The sequence below is a fragment of the Atheta coriaria genome, unplaced genomic scaffold (genome assembly GCF_025399875.1).
Source record: "Atheta coriaria isolate IRGN ID8LTWV9N9 unplaced genomic scaffold, Caltech_Dcor_3.1 hic_scaffold_3_pilon, whole genome shotgun sequence".
NCBI classification, from domain to species: Eukaryota; Metazoa; Arthropoda; class Insecta; order Coleoptera; family Staphylinidae; genus Dalotia; species Dalotia coriaria.
The window spans coordinates 10,817,717-10,830,654 of NW_027045445.1; the positions used below are offsets into that span (position 1 = coordinate 10,817,717).

The window sequence follows — 12,938 nt, forward strand, 5'->3', positions numbered from 1 at the left end:
TAACATACAGCGAAGAGACGGGCCGAGTAACGACATGCACGTGTTTCCACCCGGCGCGCGAACACAAGAAAAGGGTCCACCGGCGGGTCCGGTCCGGAAAATATGTTACGGACAGCCGCTCACTCCTTTTTTTACCTTAGTGGTAGTGACCTAAATCCCCAGTCCCGTCAAATCCCAACCTCTAAACCACCCGAATACAGTTCCTTCAGGTGTACACAAAATAGCAACACGAATCCACAGCGTGTTTTTTTTTCCTGTTTCCTAGTGTTAAACACACGTAGGACAAGCCGGAAAGCGCGTTTCGGATTGGAAAAATTGGCGCGGTGAAATAGGAAAACCGTTTGCCATTAGGTTATCCTTGCGTATCCTTGCGGGGCCCGGAAACGCCGATGCGGAAAGTTCATACGAGCCGAACACGAATCGATACAATTTAGAGCCGTCATAAAAATCACGGACAACGCGCTCTCGCCTAGTCCTTTTATTGCACACGCCATGCCCGAGACTGTGATTCTGCTTACTCATTTCTTTGTTCGGAAAACTACTCCGATTGCGTAACCGTTCGCTTTGGTTAAATCTGTTTATTAACCAATAAACCGTAAATATGTATGAATGGTTGCATGTATTAAACTAGATATGTACTTATACAATTGTCTAACTGCAGTGCATAAACGATTTTAACGACTGTATGCGCAAAATGTCACACAGTCGCTTTACTGCTGCAATAATGCAACATGTAAGCTACGAAAACTACACTGTTATGTTTATTTTACGAAAACTACCATAACGCGCCATCTTCACGTTTCGCATTAAAATAAAATATGCAAACGTAGGTTTTAAATTAAAAGGAACACATTTATGATGTGTACATGAAATTTAATGCCACAGTGTTCTAATTATGAGTAAAACAAATCAATATTCTCGCATCAGTTTTTGCAAATTTTGAGCGTTTGAGCGCATTGTGGCTTTTGAGGATTAATCCGACTAAAAATGAGGCTTAAAATGAATGACACACGTCCGGAGGTAAAACCCAGGATCTGCGTGTGATGCGCAAGACTTCTCAGGAAGACACTGCGGAATGAGGATGCGAAGAGAAGAGAAGACGCATGGATTTATTCGAGTGTGCGACGGCATTAAACGCGCACTCCATCATTTGCCCTCCTAATCAACTAGAAAGGACCTATCGATCTACCACTCTCCACTTGGGGAGATTTCGAGTTTGATGTCTTTCGATTTGCGCGAATATTTCGCGGAAACGCTCTAATGAAGATTGTAATTAGCAATCGATTCTGATCAGAGACTCAATCCAGCACACGATCAACCAAAGTCGACAACTACGAAAACTCGAAATAAATGTTTTGGTAATTTAAGAAGTTTGAGTTTCAACCGGTGAAACAATGAATGCAGGCAGCGCTGTAACTGCCAGTGCAACTTCAGGAAATTGATTTCCATTGTTATTCCCAGAACGTTAATAACATATCATACTCGTGACAAGCAACTTTCGATGCTCGACTGTTCAATTGTTCTACCACTACAAATGCGAGCACTAATTCCCGCTCGGAATGCTAGCGTTGTAAATTTCCATTATTTCAAATCACGAACAATCCGATTTTTTATGCTGCGAATAAAAAAATTAATTGAAAACTTTTGTTTCACATTTTGATCAAAAAGCAACAAAATTTATATCGCTATTAAATCAATTTGGGAAAATTGTGCGGGTCAGTGGGATTTGGGATTATGATATCAAAATACTATAATTATACTTGAACACTCCGCCCGCACGACAATTCACAGAATCACTGATTGCAATTAAGATGCTACGAAAATATCTAGAGTTTTCAGGAATTTGTTACTACAAAAAACAGCCCAGCATATAACAACAACAAAAATAAATACGTCTCTTCTCACCAAATAGCTGTTTAGCTATTTATATATCTATAATATAAAAATAAATCGCAAAATCTGTTAGTAAGCGCATAACTCAACAACACCTAAACCAATTTGGCCAATTCTTTTTTTTTAATGTTCGTTAAAGTCAAATGATGGTTTTTACGGCGTGAAAAATTCGAATAATTGCCGGGAAAACCCTAAAGACAGTGCTTTTCTATAGTATAAAAGTTGGCATTAAGATTCAATCATAGTTAGTGTTAAATAGTTGAATCCGAGATTGCGCGCTGAAGTGCATTATTAGCAATTCTTTATATAATTAATTTCTTTAAAATAAAATTGCGAATCTTATTGATAGAATTGACACATACTATGTCTAGAACAAGATAGTAAAAACGAATTACATTTTTATTAAACACTACCGGGTCGAAGTGGCGGGCAAAAGCTAGTATAAAATAAAAAAAAATTCATAAATAATATTCATAATATTATATTCATGAAGAATTCATTTTCTTTGATTTTAATAACAAAACTTAACTAAATACCATGAATAACTAATTAAAAACATCATTTCCCGATGCAAGAGAACAAAATCCATCAAATTCTAGCACTATATATTCAGAAGTATTGTTTTTCAATATGTCAATATGTGAGTGAGTAATATGCGCAACAATTGAAAGTTGCTGAAGTTGGTAAAGATGGCAAACTTGGCGATTGCATCCAAAGTTGCACATCTGTTACAAGATGTCAAAGACATGAACACGTCTCAAGTTTACGAACAAAAGACGCGTCTGGATGACGCAGAAACAAAAACAAAAACAAAATAAAAACCGTAGAAAAAGCAGGAAACTTCTAATGAGATTACAAGTTTGAAACTTCGAGTTCAATTCCGAAAACCTAATCATACATCCTCCGGCTCTTAGGTTAAATATATTGATTTGTGCATTAATATTGTGCAAAGCTTTTATTATGACAATTAAAAAGGAACGAGATTCGAGCGTAAAGCGGGTTTATTTATGACGTTCATTAAACGTTAATCTTCCAAACACTCCTCAACTCAAAAACCGCCCTCCCTCTCGCGCCTCCCCAGCCCATCAGTCGGGAGTGGGCGAGAAAGATTTTAAACTTCGGCCGCTTGCTCATCTCGGCTATGCTTCATTATTTTAATTCGTCTTACTTATTCTCGGTGTTTCCTTCGGTTATTCGCAGTTATTCACAGAGAGGCGAATTTATTGCTTCTCCTTAATCCGCCTTACTCTTACCGGAAATCAAAATAATTCCAAAATTTAAAATTTTCATAAATACGCCTCTATACATCTTCAAAATGTTTTTCAAATTGAACCAATCCACTCACATCAAATTACCTACAACCCGATATAAAATTCCCTTTTACGCTTTGACGCAGCGCACGCATTATGACGTTAAGTCGTCCCAAAGTTGGCGTGTTTATCCAAATTGACCATTTCACCAGCGTGTGTCCCCTGGATGCACGTATGCGTGCTGTGCAAGCGGGAGTAATTTCATTACTAAACTAACAATTTAACGCCGATCGTCCGACTCCACCGTCGTACGTCTATGATTGCCAGTCGCCATCACGATCGAAGCGCACAAACTCACACTCCCAAGGCTCCCCAGGCAACCGCTAGCCATCTATAGGACTGCTTCCACCATTGGGAGCAATATTCCATCTGTGTGTGTGGGTGCATCGATGAGATGTGGTGCACTTGCAAATAGAATGCGAGGACAGTGTATGCACAGCAGGGACAAACATCAAACTCCAACACACCAATATATTGAAGATATTCAATGATAATCATCACTAATATTTCCTTGTAGCTGCATTCACGGCTGAGACATTAGATAACATTCGGGGACTGTCCAATTCACAACGGACTGGTATTTGCTAACATTCCGAGCGTGTGTATGGGTATTCCCTGGTACTTGTTACTAATTACCTTAACGAGAGAGTGTGGTGGGCGTGTGGTCAGGTCGAGTTAATTTGGCAAATGCTACAATCGAGGCAAATTTTTGTTTCGTCGCTATTCCGATAGATGTCGCTACTTTTCAGTAATGTTTTATTAATATTATTTGTTGCTTGCATTGTGCTGCGCGCATCGTAAAAAGGTGTTTACAGCGTTTTAAATGACAGTAAAATATTTCGCATAAATATATTGCACAGAGAATTATAAATTACACATGCCGGCCCGCATAAACCACGTCGTAAAATTGTTTGCGCCGGCATTGACAGCACAAAGGCAGCAAATTAAGTGTCAGTGCGAATAAAGATCACCAAGATCACCGCACAAACAGAGAAAATTACGCCGCAGGCTTTTGTACATTTTCAATGGGTTTACATTTCTTAAATCGCTGTTGTTAACGTTTTCCAAATTGGCTTCTTTTGATCAACGCCAAGTGTAAACCTTGACAACAGATGGCGCCTATGCATAAATTATGACGTCGGGAAATTCTCCGGCTTCCATCATCGAGGGATTGTCTGTGTGTGTGTATGGGAGAATAAAACCGATAAATAAGATTGGCTGCTGCCTTTTTGCATTCAATTTCGCGCGGTAATTGGACCTTTAACGCTTCCGTGAGTGAGAAACGAATTACGCGCAGTGTTCGCTTTATTTTCTTTCACTCCGCGAGCGCTTTTCCCCGAGATGTTTTATCTATTGCCGGGGCCGCATCCTTATCGGCTTCGGGTCTTTGTTGTGCGTCGAATGCACAATCGGGAAACGCATTCGTGTGGAAAATGCGAAAATATGATGCGGGGAAAAGTGCAATTCGCGCAAAAAAATCATCGCAGCCGGTTTAAAATCATTAATAAAACTGCCTAGGCATTAAATATTTAACCTATAAATTATAAAATGACACACCTGGGAACATTTTTATGACATTAATAGTTTAATACACGGCGGCGGCGGCGGCGGCGGAGGCATCGTCTCGCGTTTTAATAAATGAAGCGCGGCGTCCTGCACATCGCGACTCTTTATCGATCAATAACTCTGACTTAATGTCAACCTAACCCGATCCACGATGGATACATCCGACAGCTAACTGATAACGATTATCCGACACGTTTGGAATTCAATTACCTATACATAATATAGTTGCACTAAAATCGGGCGGGTCAACACTGTAAAATCTTTGAAAAATTGAATTGTATTCAATTATGAGTTACAAATGTTCAACTAGTCAAAACTAAAATATTAGAAATGTGAAAGAAACTTTACAAATAAAGCCAAAGTCGGATAAAGTCAGTTCTCAACAGACAAGACAAATAAAAGAGTTGACTTTTTGCGCGCACAGTTTGTGGGAAGATGGCGGAATGACATGACAACGCCCGGAAGACGAGAATTCCGCGGCGAACATTCGTTATCGATATTCGCGCTTCGTTGCCTCCCCATGAGTTATTAGGTGATGTGGCGAGGGCGACCTCTGTCATTCTTTCTATCTCTAAACTGATCCGTGATCTACCACCACCACAAACACTTTCAAACTGTGACACACAACCTCAAGAATTTTATCCGTCATAATTTCGTTGGTGGCTAACGATGTACTGGCATAACGATGCAAACTATGTAAGTGCCACTCGAGCGATATGCAAATTGGGTTCAGTTCAGTGTTTTTTGTGTCTGCGTTGGTATATATAGCAAGCAAGCAGGCAGAAAAAAACGCCGGCATCGTGTTCGGCAGTTTATCATTCGCCAGTGACGCACCCTAAAACCCCATTTCGGTATTTCAGCCAAGGACTGGAGCGCAATTGCGATAAAAAATGCATCGTCTTGCCGAAAACGTACAAACATAACCCAATTTCAACCGTTTGCGCACATGTCAAAATTTCACACGAGCGGAAATAATAACGTGAAAATTGTTTTGGCACCAACATAACCTATTTATAAAATAATACATCAACAGATGGCGCCAGTAACTTCTAAAAAAAACTATTAAATTCATGTTTAAAACATTAATTACGACATCAGCGGTAATATTGTATTGAAATTTCAATTTCAGGCGGCAGTGTTTTTAGTCGTCTCGCACGAGCGCGACAGGAGGTCAATTAAATATGAATCAGACGTTAAGGTTATGAACACGTCAACGCGCTACACGTCCACCATCCACCTTCTGACCGCTCACACACACACAGCCAAACACAACCACACTTCTTCTCATCGTTCGACCACAGCACTTATATAAATATTTCTCATCTATTTTCGTACGTTATCGATTACGTAACGCGCTCGAGCGTTACGTGTGCGAGTTTAACTATAACCTGGTCACTTTAATGTGACAATAAAATAGTTAATTATAGTCTTAAAATACAACCAGTCGTCATGTTGGTAAATTAATTGTGAAACAGGTATTGCAAGGTTGGTTACGCACTCACACACACACACACATTCACATAGAGATGTTTTTGCGGAGCGTTTAGAGCATGTAAATGTTGGTTATGTTAAGGGTAAACCTTTGGAAAAACGTTTTCGGATAGCGCGAAAGGAGCCGGCTGAAAAAGACGTCGACGGGTTCGTCGCGCACACGAAAAACTGGTCGATTTCGCCATCGGCGACAAATGGTAAATATTGACGCTGCTCTTTAAATTGCAGGCAAAAATTCCGATTTTCACACATTACACCCACACACACACATTGATCTGCACATGTACGCACACTTTGGATCACTTTTTAACACAGTTTCTACCTCTAATCAGAGCGATATCTAAAACTACACGGCTAATAAAATGAGTGCAGTGTGAGTGGACGTGAATGTGAATATTTCGAGCATCTAGCAAGCCGACATTGATTTTCATACATAAATCGCTGAAAATAGCCGGAATTCCAGCGCCGAGCGACGTGGATTTTCCCGACTAATTAGGATACGAAACGACGGGTGCTGAGAGATGCAAGCTGATCTAAGTGGAATATAAACTGGGGGACGGAAAGCGAGGTGGTGCTAGAGAAACGTGTGGCGGACGCTTACCTGGTGCGCTGCGGCGGCGATTTTCGCTATTTTTCTAATAAATATGCACCCTTTGAGAAGCACGGTAGCCAACTTAATGTGTTGAAATAGTCCCGAAAACGTGCAACGCCGTACGGCGGTCGATTGCGCAGCATTCGGGGCGCCGACCGAACGTCGGCCTGATATAAATATCGGGCGTCTCCGTGTGCGGCTGCCAATCGCTCGGGCACGGCGCGCGCGGCTCCACCACGCCGCCGCCGAACCGCCGCCGCCATCATCTAACGCCCTCTGCCGCCAGCGGATTGATTTAATTACAACAGCGGCGGCGCTGGCGCCGGCCATATTGATTTTCCCGCCCTTATTTTTATCCCTTCACCAACCACCACATCTAAATGAGTCATAAATTATTTTCTGGTCGACCGTGAACAAGATTCAAACATTTTTTCTACCAGTAACAAAAAACTTTTTAATACTTTTTATATTCTTTGCTACTCAGGAGTTTTTGGTTGTTTTTATGTGATTACGTTGGCATTGTTTTAAGGAAACGTATCACGTAGGTACACAGAGTAATAGATAAGAGAACCGGAAGAACTGATGCAGCAAGAAACAAAATAAAACAATACGAATTAAATTGAAATGGAACGAAATGGAACTGAGATAAAACAAAGAATACATCTTTAGATTATTTTACGTTAACTATAAGGGTATGTAGAACGTGGTTAATATTAATCTCAAAATTAATTTCGTGCTCGTTGACATTATGCCTGCGCGTGGCCGCGGCGTTTTGATACCTTAGCATACCCAAGCGCACCTTGGTAAAGTGCATCGCCGTGTACTCTCGACCTGCGGGTAATAAATATCAACCGGAGGTGGTTTTCGTCCACTCAGCAGCGCGATTTAGTACCGGGCGGACGTTCACAATTTTCGGCAAAAGGTCCACCTACATATATTTCCTATCCTACATACACACCATTCTGATTTTCATTATTCAACATAACCTCGCTTCCCATTTTCTCTCCATCTCCGCGCCAATAAAAATTTATTATATCATAACAAAAGCAAACATTACGAAAACATTGCAACTTGAAACTCATGTGGTAATTGCCTGCGTTTTGTGTTGCGTTGTGTGTTTATTTGTGTGTAATCTGCTCGATGATTTCAATTGCGGCGTTTTCTAACTTTCGTTCGAAATTTCCTCCGCTCGCTGCTTGCGATCGAGAGTGAGTCCATTCGGGAAATTTATACAATGCACGTCTGATGTCCGATACAATGCGCGTCCGGAACACACGACGAGCATACTCACATCGCTTGAATAATACAACAGAGAAACAGCGCCCACCATCGATATCGCCCGCAATTTGTTTATACTTTATGACGCAGAAAACATCAAAGAAAACAATGTGCAGAGTAAAACACAAAGTCGATTGTGATTGCCGAGCGACTTTTATTACACATCCGCTTTTTCCATTCTTCAGAGTTTTCTTTACTTGTTTATCGAGTCGCGGTAGTAGTTTTTAATTAATAACTCTAAGGTTAGTCGGGGAATATCAATATTTTCTGTTGGATACATACAAATGCATCTTTTTGATTTGATTTGATATTTTTAATCAAAGACTTTATATTCTCGAAGTCAAATTTATTTGTGTTGAATGTATAATATAAAAATGAATCGCAAAATCTGTTAATCGCAAAATCTGTGGTAAGCGCATAACCCAACAACACCTAGACCAATTTGGCCAATTCTTTTTTTTAATGTTTGTTAAAGTCCAAGGATGGTTTTTACGGCGAGTAAAATTCGAATAATTGCCGGGAAAACCCTAGAGACAGTCCTTTTCTATTGGATAAAAGTTGGCATTGAGATTCAATCATAGTTATAATTAAATAGTTGAATCGGAGATGGTGCGCTGAAGTGCATTATTATCAATTCTTTATATAATTAATTTTGTTTAAAATAAAATTGCGAATCTCACTGATTAAAAACAAATTACATTTTTATTAAACACTGTAGGGACGAAGTTGCGGGCCAAAAGTAGTAAAACAATATTTTCGTTGAAAAATGTTGAAATTCCCAAAAATCAATGTGTAACAGAAAAAAAAACTTATATTTTCCAAGCTCCGCAACAAAATAGTTTCAAAATCATTAATTAAGTACCTAATAAACAAGAACACAAAATAATTTCTTTAAAAAATGTAGCTAAATAACTTGTTTCAAGTGACTTGCACTTTAACGCTTTGAGTCCGTAAGTCACAGTTCTTTTATAGCACGCGCTTGTTTTGTTTGCTCCTTGCGCTCCGGCTAGCAAGAAAAATTGTTTTTCCTACCAGGATATAAAATGTAGGACATCGGCTGCCCGGTTATCCGGCAGCCAGGCGCGATCAGTTTTATATTAATGATGCGACGAGAATGTGTCGCGGATGCATAATCTATCATTCTCTACCGTCCACAGCATCTACGTGACGCCGAGAGGAATTTATTAAGAACAGAAATTAATATTCATCCCTTTTTGCAGCCAGCGCAGACGAACAAAGACTGACATAGCAACGTTAATGTGATAATTATTAAAAAGTTGACTATGTTAACAAGTTCATTAGTGAAAAAGGCACAGATTAAATGCGCATGTGCGAATAAAATATTGAATTATATAAAGAAGGTACAAAAGTCAAAAGTTGGCTCATTTAATAATTGAGCTGATATTCGACACGAAGGACTGAAAATTAATTACCAATGAAAAGGAGGGTCATTCATTCGTCCTGTATAGTCCTTCATATTCTTCGTTAGCAGCCAATGCATTCTGGGCTTTCGCTTTTCGTTCTCCCTTTCGTTTCTAAATTTCGTTCATAATTGCTTTAAGTATCAGAGTATAAATACATACATACAATTAAAACTCCACCAGGCACCCTTTTATATATCTTCATTAATTCAGCAATTATTATTTTACATCTTCAAAAATATAAAATGAATCGCAAAATCAGTTGGTAAGCGCATAACTCAACAACGCATAGACCAATTTGGCAAATGCTTGATTTTTAAATGTTTGTTAAAGTCCAAGGATGGTTTTTACGGCGGGAAAAATTCGAATAATTGCCGGAAAAACCCTAAAAACATCAATTTTCTATAGGATAAAAGTTGACATTGAGATACAATCATAGTTCTAGTTAAATAGTTGAATCCGAGATGGCGCGCTGATGTGCATTATTAGCAATTCTTTATATAATTAATTTCTTTAAAACAAAATTGCGAATCTTATTGATAGAATTCACACATACTAAGTCAAAAAGCTAGTTTGAAATAATTTTTGTTTAATAGTGATTTCTTTTAAATGTTAAATATTAACTAATAATCGTGATTATTGATTCAATTGAAATTGAAACAATTAACAATGCATAATAATAAAATTTTTATCTGTTTGCAAATTAACTTCTTAAAGCAACATAAATCGTGCAAAATAAACAGTGAAACAAATGTCTTCATTACATAAAAATATGTTGTAAACAATTTGCCATCGATTGTTGCGCGCAGAAATTAAACATAACCGTACTTGACATTTATATAATTGGAATAAAATCGTGACTGCAACGAACACCTGGTTATTATAATCATAATTTATTTATATTAAACATTTTAAATGTTAAATGTACATTGGGTTGCATATATCCCGATAATTTTTAAATTAAAAATCAACAAAATCAAAATGTATTAATCTTCGTGTTTATTTATGTAATACATAAATGTGCTTTGTGGGGGGTAATTCATCGTGCGTGAACGTGTGCAATTGATTACAAGATCAAATTATTAACCATACCGAGGACGCGATCTCGGTCGCATCGCGCGAACTTCGTGCAATAATATCGCACGCGTAAATTAACGAACGGCGCGCGCAGATAAAAGTGAAATATCGCGGCGCAGTTGCGCAACGCTAATGACGCATCCACACACTTTTCTACACTTTTTCAACCATCACATTCTACATTTTATAGCTCGCCGGCTGCGTTTTTTATTTCTTTATATTCTCAGCGCAATTTATAATGTTCGCGTTTTGTGTTACATCTTCGAAAGCATTAAAACCATTAAAAAACTGCGCCCAGAAATGAAGAATCATAAGAAAACTTTTGCGTCGCGAATGCAAATGGAGCAAAATGTACGCATCGATATCAAAAGAGTATCAAGATGGTGTCGCCAGCAGAAGAACATTTGAAACTCGAAAGGTAGATAAGTTTTTTTAAAAAATGAATAAAAAAACAACAACAGAAACAAACCAAGATGTTGCAATGTCTTGAGCGTGGTGGAAGCGCTGCTGATGCTTTTTTCTGAACAACTCTCACTCACATCTTTAAGTAGGTGAACCTGCGCAGCAAACGCGCAGTAACTAGCGTCATTGTTGCGAAATCACGTTCGTCACGCCGACTTTTAATTGAGATAATAATAATTCGCGCATCCGAACCCATATCATCATCGTAACTCACAAACTATACAAACAAAACTCAACAAGGAGCTTAAAACTATCCGTTTTGTTTTTCACTAAAACATTTAACTTATTTCATTATTTTTATTCTAAAATTACTAAAATCATGTTTCCTATGTATATTTGGTTGCATATTTCTTAATTTCGTAACCCGAAATATTTTCAAACATGAACGAGCAATAAATTACTGAATAGATAAATTTAATCAATGATTTAATCACGATTCGTGTGATTAATGAGCGGAAATAAACCGCACATTCGAGTGAACTTCATAAGATCTATTCCGAGCTGGATTATTTGATCTAAAATCGTCCGAAAACACAAAAACTTAATCAAAAATCACAGTTACGCATATAAACCGCGTGGATATAAAAATATCCAGTTTCAGGCATTCATTACAAAATCCATCATTAATTATTTATTTGTTAATGGTCGTCATGCTTCATATTTGTTCGGCCATTAATTAAATTATCCGCCAGAAAACAGTGGAACAATTTAATGAATTCGCGTGCGTAATGCTGTAATTCCTCGCCGGATCGCAGAAGACGGCTAAACGCGTGCGTTTCTTTGAAGCGTTTTGCTACCAGCGCAACGAGAAACTAACCCGTACGATAAAGTTACCGAGCTACCATCTTCTCCAATTTCGATCGCAAACGCGGCCGTACCTTCCAGAGCGCTCCCGTTTGAGTTTAACGAGCAAACTATGCTAATAAATTTCATAATATTCTGTAAAGTACGGGGTACAAACAGCGAAACAGCGATGTTGCGCTCGCTTTGTGACTTTGTTTTCGCATGTTCAAACGAAATGCCACTCTGATTGCTCGGGTTTGCTCATGACATTCAAAATACGACTAAAATGGTTAAAATAATTAATGTTTGAATGAAATAAGCATTGAGATGCATGAAAATTGTTTCGGTGTATATTTGGTTGCCTGACAAATACAATAAAGTTATCAATATCAATAAAAATCAAACACAGATGCACCGATTTTTATTTTTATGTTTGACTAGCTTTTGTCGCAGACTTCGTCCCGGTAGTGTTTAATAAAAATGTAATTCGTTTTTTACTCTCTTGCTCTAGACATAGTATGTGTGAATTCTATCAATAAGATTCGCAATTTTATTGTAAACAAATTAATTATATAAAGAATTGCTAATAATGCGCTTCAGCGCGCCATCTCGGATTCAACTATTTAACTATAACTATGATTGAGTCTCAATGCCAACTTTTATCCTATAGAAAAGGGCTGTCTTTAGGGTTTTCCCGACAATTATTCAAATTTTTCTCGCTGTAAAAGCCATCCTTGGACTTTAACGAACATTTTAAAAAAGAATTGGCCAAATTGGTCCAGGCATTGTTGAGTTATGCGCTTACCAACAGATTTTGCGATTCATTTTTATATCATAGATTTGTTACCCAGAATAAAAATAACCATTAAAACGTCAGAAAATATCTGAATTTTCTTACTAAGGTTAAGTTATCAACGCAACTCGTTCAATTCTTATACACTTCAATAAATCAGAATTACATGAATTTCAATGTTATCAATAAAAAAATTAATGTATTTCACTAAAAAAATGACTCAATAATTAATTTAACATGACATTTATTGATGAGCAAGTATAAAGTTCACC

The 12,938-nt window shown here is 38.1% G+C and overlaps 1 protein-coding gene across 6 annotated transcripts in view; it reads right to left on the bottom strand.

Moving 5' to 3' along the window:
- The window catches only part of cpx (synaptic transmission protein complexin), a 98,893-nt gene that overhangs the window by 66,690 nt on the left and 19,265 nt on the right, over positions 1–12,938 (bottom strand). Inside the window, exon 1 of one of the 6 annotated variants that reach the window (XM_065299219.1) lies at positions 6,862–7,010. The exons of 4 other annotated variants lie outside the window; for them this stretch is intronic. The gene's annotated coding sequence lies outside the window, so the exon portion shown is untranslated. Of the gene's footprint in view, positions 1–6,861; positions 7,011–12,938 lie in introns of those variants that run through there. One more of the 6 variants, XM_065299222.1, reaches the window with a different exon arrangement.